Here is a 9,477-nt window from a genome sequence, read left to right as displayed (position 1 = left end):
GTGAGGTAGGTTAGGCCCAAGGTCACCCAGTGAGCTGCATGGCGGAGTAGGGATTTGAGCCTTGTTCTCCCAGGTCAGAGTTCAACACTCTAACCATTATGCTACACTGGCATAATGTAAAATTTTACCTTTGTATGCGAATTTTTACACATACTGCCACAGTCCTCTCTATCTTCCACCCAGGTGTCAGGGCTGGAGTCAGGAGTGGGTCAGTAACAACATAGTAAATCGGCCAAGGCCGGTGAAGTTAAGTCTTATTCAAGGAAAACAAACCATAGCTCCTGCCCAGTGCTCTCAGCAACTCTTTCTAGGAGGTCTTGCCCCAATAAAGCAGTTGCGAGGACTGAGGGTTCCATCTTCCCAGTGCCCACTTCCCAGTGCTCCTCCTCTCCAGAGTTTTCCCCATGCAGTCTCAGGCTGCGTCACAACCATCCTCTGCTCTGCTCATTTCATTTTTCTGTGTGTTCTAGGAGACCAGAGGGGATGAGAGCTAGTCACACCTAAAGGGGGAGACTCACTGACTTCTGCTTCTGCCTCAGAATCTGAACTGTGCTCTGCCACAGCCTCTTCCTGTTCACTAAATCCTGTCACCTCTTCTGCTTCTGAGACCTCCTCCTCCCGTTCTGCTGCTTCTCTCTCTGACCAATCGTTGTTGTCCCACCACCAGTCCCTCGGCCCTTAGCCTTCTTCCCCTAGGGCTTCCCTAGGGGGTTCTCTGACTGATGCCTCCCATCACTTCTCTGCATCCAGCTAGTCCATAACATCAGCCATCCAAGAGGCAAAGTAGGGGGTATGGCCTGGGGCTATGTGGCTAGTAAGGGGATGTGTCCTGGGGAAAACGGCAAGGGCTGGAGAAGCTTGAAGGGCTGCATTGTTCCCCAGCCCTGAGGCTCCCCTGACCTGTCCTGCTTGATGCCTACACCTCCACAGTGCCATTAGCATGCCATGCGTGGGTAGGATTGTGACACCATTATTACATGGAATTTTCTGGTGCATTACTTTAGCATTAGGTGGGGACCACTTGAATTGTCTGAAGAAGTAAAGATTGCCCTGCCTTTGGGGGGACAGGAAGACCTACAGAGGTGTGTGGGTCAGATACAACAACAACAACAACTTATTATTTATACCCTGCTCATCTGATTGGGTTTTCCCAGCCGCTCTGGGCAGTTCCCAGCAGAATATTAAAAACACGATAAAACATCAAACATTAAAAACTTCCCCAAACAGGGTTGCCTTCAGATGTCTTCTAAAAGTCAGATAGTTGTGTATTTTCTTGACATCTGATGGGAGGGTGTTCCACAGGGCGGGCGCCACTACCGAGAAGGTCCTCTGCCTGGTTCCCTGTAACCTCACATCTCACAGTGAGGGAACCACTGGAAAGCCCTTGGCACTGGACCTCAGTGTCTGGGCTGAACGATGGAGGTGGAGATGCTCCTTCAGGTATACTGGGCCGAGGACGTTTAGGGCTTTAGAGGTCAGCACCAACACTTTGAATTGTGCTCGGAAACGTACTGGAAGCCAATGTAGGTCTTTCAGGACCGGTGTTATATGGTCTTGTCAGCCACTCCCAGTCACCAGTCTGGCTGTCTGGTCATTTGTCTCCTCCACTAGCATCAGCATCACCCCCAAAGTCCAACAGCTGCCACTGGGAGAACCATGTCCTACCACTCCCAAGGCCTTCTCTGGTAAACTCCCCACCCTTTGCTGCTGCCAAAAAAACAATCCACGCTGGTGACAATGAAAGAGAAAACACAGATGCAATTTTGCCTTCCAGGCTCACTTATGATGGAATCAAAGATCAGCAATATTTCAAAAGGTCTTAAGCTCCCCCCCCCCCCGCTTCCTTTCTGTTTCTCTGCAGGCATGGGGACACTGTAACAACATACCTGACTAATAAATGCTGTAAGCCTGTAATTGACACTTAACATATTTTTGAGGTAGGCCGAAGAGAGGTAGAAAAAAATTCCAGGAGACAGAGAGAGAGGGGGAAAAACAACTAGTTAATTCTGGCTCTGGAAGGCCAAAAGAAATCAATGGCTCTGGCTCTGTGTTCTTGTTCAGCTGGAGGAAAAAACTAGGTGCTAAACACATGTGGTAGATATACAGAGATACACCATGTTTATAGTGAACTTTGGTTTAAAAGAGAAGGAAAAGAAATAGAAGATTGGTGGTATTGATGGGAAAAGTGGATGCTTAACCCTTTCCCCTCTGACTCTTTTACTCCCCAAAATCACCTCCCAGCCTCAGTGGCTCTTGTTCCCCCTCCCCCTTTTACTCACACACATCCAATGTGATATTCCAACACGACATTTGTGCGATGCATTTCGTTCTCATATTCAGATTCATGTTGGAGCAGAACACAGCTTAATTTGTGGCGGCTTTCATCATGGCTGAGCCCTGGAAAGTGTGCATTAATGCTTCTGGAGTGCGAAGAATGATAAGCATATTTGAGTGTGTATAGAGTGATTAACCACAGTATTTAGGTTCTTGCATGCTATGAGAAGCAAAAGAAGAGAAGTGCCATATTTTCCCATCTATAAGATGCCCCCAATGTATGACACCCCAAATTTTGGGGGACTGATTTAAGAAAATGGGAGAAAATGGCCCCCGTGTATAAAGACACCCCCAAAATTTGGACATTATTTTTAGGGGGGAAATCTAGTCTTATGCACAGAAAAATACGGTATATTGGGTGGGCATGTATTGTTGATTCTTCTTGTGCTCAAGATTATGCATTTCTTTTGGTGGAATTTTGGAGCACTGGGCACTTTTCAGAGTTAGGATTTATATTTCAGTATTGGGAAGTGCCAAAATCTCTACTTGTTGAAAGAAAACTGAAGCACTCGGCGCCTTTCAAGATTGGAAAGTGATCTTTCAACCGTCCTGAAGATAACAAGATTCTTAGAGGCAACCCTTGAGGTCTAGATTCTTTTAAGATCTGGAAGCCTGTTTGGCCCAGCATATTGACTAATAATCCTAGTCACCCATTACACCTGGAGCACTATAAGAAACATTTGTCTGTATTTTTCCGTTGCTCCACAGGCTCGAAGCGTAATCTGTCACTCTGATCCTGTTTATGCCACAGCAGGATCTTATCTTGATCTCTCTAATAGTTTTTCAAGTGGCAACATTTTATTCTGAGAGGGAAGAGCAAATGATGTGAGGCACATTAAACCAGCATTGCACAATGTGTTTACATTTGCAGTTTAGGACTGAAAATTGGAGGGATTAATTCCCTTTCCCTTCTCTCAGATCTTTTGCTCATTAAACTCCTGTCAGGTAAGGATAATTTATTGTTTGAAAAACCGTAGATATTTCCTTTTCACACCCAAAACAAAGCTAACATTTTTGTCAGTGACTTGAATGGAGCAGAAACTGGGGCATATAATTTATAGGGCATTTTCTAATCTCCCTTTTGGGGGGAAGGCATGGAATTTGTTTCATTAAACTCATTTCCATACTGCCTCCCACAATGAGTCTCAAGGCGGCGTACGACGATATCAAAAGACACTTCAAAATGTTACATTTTGGGAAGAAAGACTAGGACAGAGTTCATCAGGAACAACCATCACTAGCTCATCAGCAGAGAACATGCTTTGCAGGCAAAATGCCCCAGATTCCACCCCAGGTACCTGCAGTTAATAAACAGACGACTCCCTACTTCAACAGGGGCTACATTCCCTGGTAATGTGCATTTACGTGAAATTGCGTGGGGAACAACATCTAAAAAGCCTGTAAACACCCTCCAGAACTCTGGAAATCCTTGAAAACTCTAAAAAACCAGCAACACTGGCATGAATGGTGGCTCTCAGACTTCCTCATCACTGCAGGATGATGTGGAAACAATGATCAGGGGGTTAGACTAGTACTGCAAAGTGCACCACTGTTCTTCTTTTCATGCCATTTTCACAGATTTTGTGCCTTTTGCCCTTTTCACACCTTTTTGCAGTTCAAATTTATTTATTTATTTATTTGTTTTACAGTGTTGCACCTATATGCTAATAATAATAATAATAATAATAATAATAATTCCCAGCCCAACTGGCTGGGTTTCACCAACCACTCTGGGATGCTTCCAGAGTTGAAAATGTATTTTCAACTAAAGGATACTGGGAACTGTAGTTTGTCAAGGGTGCTCAGAACTATAGCCCTGTGAAGTATAAACTACAGTTCCCAAAATTCTTTTGGAAGGGTGTGCTTTAAATATGTTTTAAATATATAGCATGTATACTCTCTCCTTCTCTCTGTGTATCACAACTTGAAAATGACTAGATGGTGAAAGTGTTATTATAGCATTTGAAATAATAAATTGTAGCATAGTGTCCAAATCCAGGAAAATAATAGTACCACTCTATTTTGCCTTGGTCAGATGACACCTGGAATACTGTGTCCAATTCTCAGCACCACAATTTAGGAAGGATATTTACAAGCCGGAACGTGTGCAGAGGAGGGCAACCAAGATAACCAAGGGTCTGAAAACCAAGCCTTATGAGGAACTGTTGAAGAAGCTGAGTATGTTTAGCCTGGAAAAGAGGAGACTGAGAGAAGATATGATAGCCATATTCAAATATCTCAAGGGCTGGTGCATGGAAGATGGAACAAGCTTGTTGCTTCCTCCTCTGGAGGGTAGGACTTGAACCAATGCATTCAAGTTTCAATAATGCATTCAAGTTACAACTAAACATCAGGAAGAACTTTATGATGGTAAGAGTTGTTTGGCAGTGGAACAGACTCCCTCAGGCGGTTGTGGACTCTCCTTCATTGCAGGTTTTTAAGCAGAGATTGTATTGTCATTGTAAGGAATTGGACTATATGACCCTCGGGATCCCAACTCTACAATTCTATGATCATTCTTGCCCACATGTAATTATGAATTATTTCTATTTCGTACATTTACCTTCCTTCAGTGGGGTTCACAGGCAGCCTCCCATCCAGACAATTGCCCCAGCCCAAAGCCGCTTTGTTTCAGCAAGGCAGTTGCATTGGATGCCATTAGAACTGCATACATTGAGCAGCTGCTTGCCCCTTGCTGCCATTTCCTGATACTTAGGGCTCACTGAGTCACTGAGCCTTGCAGCGGGTGCCTTCCACTGCTCATCAACAATTTTTAGCTATGCCATTATCCTGACAACTCTGTTGAGGAGGTTTTAAAATTGACCAGCTGTCTCGCTGTCCCGTATAAATCACTGGCAGTGAGGCGGCTGGGCATTTTTCATCTTTTTTTGTGTCTATTTGCTGTTTGACTTAGGAGCCAGTGGTGTAACTGCTCATTTAATGTCAGACACTGTAATACCCTTGCAGCCTGGCATGCCTGTCAGGTTGATTTCATTAGCACGATAAGATGCATAGGCTCCTTTTTATCTCCTCTGTTCTCCTTCTCTCTGTCTTTCTCTGTAATTTGGGTCTTTAAAGTCTTTGCTGTCTCCTGATCTACAGATAATTGTTTACTGTAATACTAACCAGGAAAAGAGCTGATAAACTCCAGATGTAGCCAGGTCGTCAAATTCACTTTCTTCGCTCTATGCCCATGGCTATGGACCTCAGATAACATTTTGCCACTGTCTGCAGTTCTCTGAAACTGTGAAGAAAACTGCCCTAGTTAAGATGGACAGTGATTAAATGTTCTCTCTGCTTTTGAGCAACCGGGGTGAGGGGATTCTCTTTCACTGTGTGAGCAGTCCGCACACATTCCCACAAACGTCTGTCGCAATGCTTGTTGTACCGTTTGTTGCAATGTTCCCTTTCTCCCACTTATCTCCTGTGTCAACATGTGTTGCGTTCTATGCAATAATCTTATTTTGCACAGCTGGGAAGCAGCAGGCAATATGGTAGCCTCAGACCAGAGAAGTCGGCTATTTTATTCTATTCCCCCCACCCCCCATCAAGAGAATTCCCACAGACTTTTCAAATAAACAGCCTCTCTTAGTACTCTCTTTCTTTTCTTTTTTGCAAAACAGAAAAACTAACTGATGTTGGATGAACAAGCTACCCTAAGAACAAGCCCAAATTGTACCCTTCAACATTTTGGGAAGTCATTCGGTGGTATGCATCAGACATCCTCTTCCTCTTCCACTGACTAAGATCTCTAAATGTGCACAGCTTGCTTCCGACACTTTTTGACCTCCATGTAATTGCCATTGTAATATACGGGGCCATTGGCAGACTTGTGGCCCAGTCAGGCCATAATGCAGGCCATAGTGCAAACTGGAAGATTCTGCTGTACAAGCCACTACTTCTGTTTGGTGTGGCGGGGAGGCCCAATTCATACAGCCATTACCCCCATACGATCCTGACCAAGTCACGTGCCTGCCCCAGAGGTCACAGCCTTTTTAGTGATCCCAGACAATCCTGCAGATGATTATGTGGGAGCTAACAAGCATGTGAAAAGGGCTGGAGACTTGCCATGGTTCTACTAGGTTTGCTGCTTGCAAAGAAAGGATGGGAAAAAAGGTAAGGGGAGAGAATCAGCTGCAATTGCAGACTATTACAGGTGGGGTCTGGAGTCATAGGGATAGGTGTACATTAGCAGTGTGCAATCATTGATTCCCACTTCTCTGCTGTCCTTTCCTCCACTGCAACCGCACCCTATTTATTAACAAGTCCCTACATTTAATAGCATGCATAATTGGGGGTGTTGAGAAATAATGGAACTGGGATCATATCAATTAACATTTTTGCAAGGAAATTAATTATAGGAAGGAGAACTTCTTCAAAATTCCCCTCCCTTCTGCATAATTTGTTTCTGTTAACAATTGATTGTGATCCTAATGATGAAAACGATAAACTTTAAAAGTTTCTAGGCTTCTCCATTTACCCAGAAACTGCTAGGTAAAGCACAAGAGCAAGAACAAAAATATTTAGCAGAACTACAGTAATGGAAAGAAAATTAAAATATTACGTCTGCTCAAGGGCTTTGAAAAGAATGCATAATCTGCACTTTCCTAAATTGTGCTGCATGGCATAAGCATGAGGTTAAAAGCAATAGGTTTATGTGGCGAAAGGTTGGTTGTTGTCTGTAATTGCTTTGGCACTCTACATTTTGCTGTATAGATTGGCTTGCCAATCTGTTTAAACTCCATGGCACCAGCTACACCCACATGTGTCGTCTTTCATGCCACCAGTGTCAGCACAGCTATAGATGGAGCCCAAACTGTTTACTTAGGAATGCACAAGTAGATTTAGCATATGGCTACGTAACCTGGCATAAAATATTCCAGGGCTTGAAAGGTGCTCAATATCAGGCAAGTGACTCTATCTGGCTAATTAAGAACGGGTGAAACTAAATCTCTAAAATTAAGCTGTCTCTTGACCTTGAATGCTGGTGTACATCAAGGCTGGGATAATAAGCTGTGCTAGTACAGCATCTTTCTCTGTGTCATCTTTCTAAGTGACACTGGAAACCAGCGAGACCATGGATAATATTGATCCCATCGTAGGGCTTTAGCCAAATGATGCTTCTCTACTCTAAGAGAATATAAGGGGGAATGATTTCTAACCCTAGCCATTGTGAAAATCCTATGTGACATTCCCCCACTTGCACGAAGCACAATTTGCAGATACCTCATCTGCCTGAACCACTTCATATGTTTTTGCACAAGGAAGCTATAGCTGGTTAACTATTTCTTTTTGCTACCAAACATAAACAACACAGTGTACATAAAGAATCCATGGATGCTTCTTAGTGGAGCAAACTTTCCAGGTTCTATTCAATGCCCTTGTTCCATTAGTGCAAGGATTTATGCTTGTACAAATAGAAATTTCTCCCCTCTTCACAGCAATCGACAACCTCCCCCGATCAGCTCCAGAGGTTTGGGGTAACCCCTAGAACATATTTAGGGGGTCCACAGGGGGAGGAGTTCCATTACACAAGCAAAAATCACTGTGCTGATGGAACAAATAACGTAGCACTACTTTGGATACAACCCAATACTGTATTCCACCAAAAAAGGCCAACATCTTCCCACTGCGGCAAAAGCTTTCCTCTGCTTCATGACACTGCAGAGCTTAGTATGTTGCCATCAGTGTCTTACACAGAGGATTAAACATGAATGATTACAAGTAGGAAACTGAAATTTCACGCATGGATCTTGGCTCCCTATGGGATCCTAGTAAGGTACAAGGTAAGAGCAATGATACAGTTCCCTCAGACACAATGACCATTTTTAAATGCTCTTGCTGTGGATAACCCTGCTTTGGTACAAAGTTTAGAGGATGACAAACATGCCTACTGCTCAGTAGCTTTCAGCGGGACTGTGCTAGAGGTAGGTTAAGTGTTTATAGTTTTCACTGTTAAAAAGGGATCTTTTTTGTTGACTTTCTTCTTACTCTCTTCCTGGAAGTCTTGGTTTTGGACTTCTTAAAGGCCATGAATAGACCAGGGAAATAGGAAGCCATTAATCCCAGTGTTGTCATTTTAGGAATGTTTTGGAAGATAGGGTCATCCAACTCCATAATGTAGCCATAAAGATGCCATGTTTACCATTGTAATGTCACATCTTTACCACAGGCCAGTTTTATGTATTGCCGTGCCGAAATCTTTTTTTACGAGGTCTACGTCTGAATCCACATATGTGTCCACCATGTTTAGATCCAACATACATTGCTAAGAGGAATGGCACCTTTTACATGAAATCAGGTCATGTGTCTGTTAAAAATGTGTGTATATCTTTAACCATTTTGCCTAATAAAGAACTTGTCGCACAAGGAAGTAGAAACAGATTGGTTTATTACACGGAAATTAAAAGAGAAAAGAGTATATGGGTGCAGCTTTAGATAGCAAGGTTACACGTATGCAGACAGTAAATAATCATTAAATGCATTGCTCTCACCTTAATTCCAAAGTGTAAAGAACTAGCAGCCTTTGTTACACTGTCCTCAATTTTTTCAAAAGTTTTCTTCCACTGCTAAAGAGGCATTAGTTCTTTTGCCTGCTTCCCAAGGTACTTGAGCATTTATTTAGAAGTTGGTGAGTCTAACTTGCCTTATCATTGTGGGGTGTTTCCCACCCCTGTTAAATATTTCTTAAACACCCTGCAGCAGCAGCAGCAGCACCTGGTTTGGTGGGGCAGAGCAGCGTATCTGCCTTGTTTAGCTGTACAACTGAAAGCTGCTATAGTGGCTAAAGAGACTGAACTATGAAACTGACAACTCTCTCTCAGCCTCAGCTTCCCCATCTGCAATAGGGGAGACAGTATTATCAATTTATTTTACAGGGCTGTTGTAAGGATTAAAGCTACATAATGCATGGAAAGCGATCGAGAACCTGAAAGCACTATACACATTTAAGTATTAGTTGTTTTTAATCATTGTTGTTGCTATTATTATGATGTTCTGAGACCATCCCTGACTGTTGATCCCGATGTCTCAATTCACAAATACTGCCCACTTCATGAAAATACACTTATAATCTTCCTTCTTGGCCGACGTAAGTAATAGCAGCAACTACTACTCACAAAGTGTAAATTAGCCAGTGACAAT

The sequence above is a fragment of the Podarcis pityusensis genome (assembly GCF_964106645.2).
Source record: "Podarcis pityusensis genome assembly, chromosome: 2".
Lineage (NCBI taxonomy): Eukaryota > Metazoa > Chordata > Lepidosauria > Squamata > Lacertidae > Podarcis > Podarcis pityusensis.
This window is presented reverse-complemented; position numbering follows the sequence as displayed.